Genomic DNA, 526 nt, shown 5'->3' with positions numbered 1-526 from the left:
GTTGGGTCACCCTTCTTTGGAATGGGAACAAACATAGATCTCTTCCAGTCAGTTGGCCAAGTGGTTGTTCTCCAGATTTCTTGGCACAACTTGGTGAGCACATCCACGGGAACATCTGTTATCTGAAATACTTCAATTGGTATACCATCTATTCCTGGGGCCTTATTTTTTGCTATATTTTATAAAATCAATCATCAATGAACTATGCCTAGCTCTGCTGTGTATTTCCAGATCCCTGCTGGAACTTTCCCATTTCCTTTACCCACCTCTCCCTCCATTCATCAAATTGTGCAACCCTCTGATTTCCCCCTTACCCATCCTCACTCTCCGCTTCTACTCTCCCCCACTTGGATCCTCATACATGTTTTACTAGTTATCTTTTTATTTCTACAATAATGGTCTTATACAGTATTTGTCCTTATGGGACTTTGACACCACACCCACACACTTCCTAAAGTACAAATATGTCTTGGAGAAGGAGCAGCCAAGTTGCTCATTGGTGGTCAGTATAGTGAAGCTTTGAATC

This window comes from Elephantulus edwardii, unplaced genomic scaffold (assembly GCF_000299155.1).
Source record: "Elephantulus edwardii isolate Elephantulus edwardi_28Jun2011 unplaced genomic scaffold, EleEdw1.0 scaffold00065, whole genome shotgun sequence".
In the NCBI taxonomy this organism is placed as follows: Eukaryota; Metazoa; Chordata; class Mammalia; order Macroscelidea; family Macroscelididae; genus Elephantulus; species Elephantulus edwardii.
Note: the sequence above shows the minus strand (reverse complement) of the source record.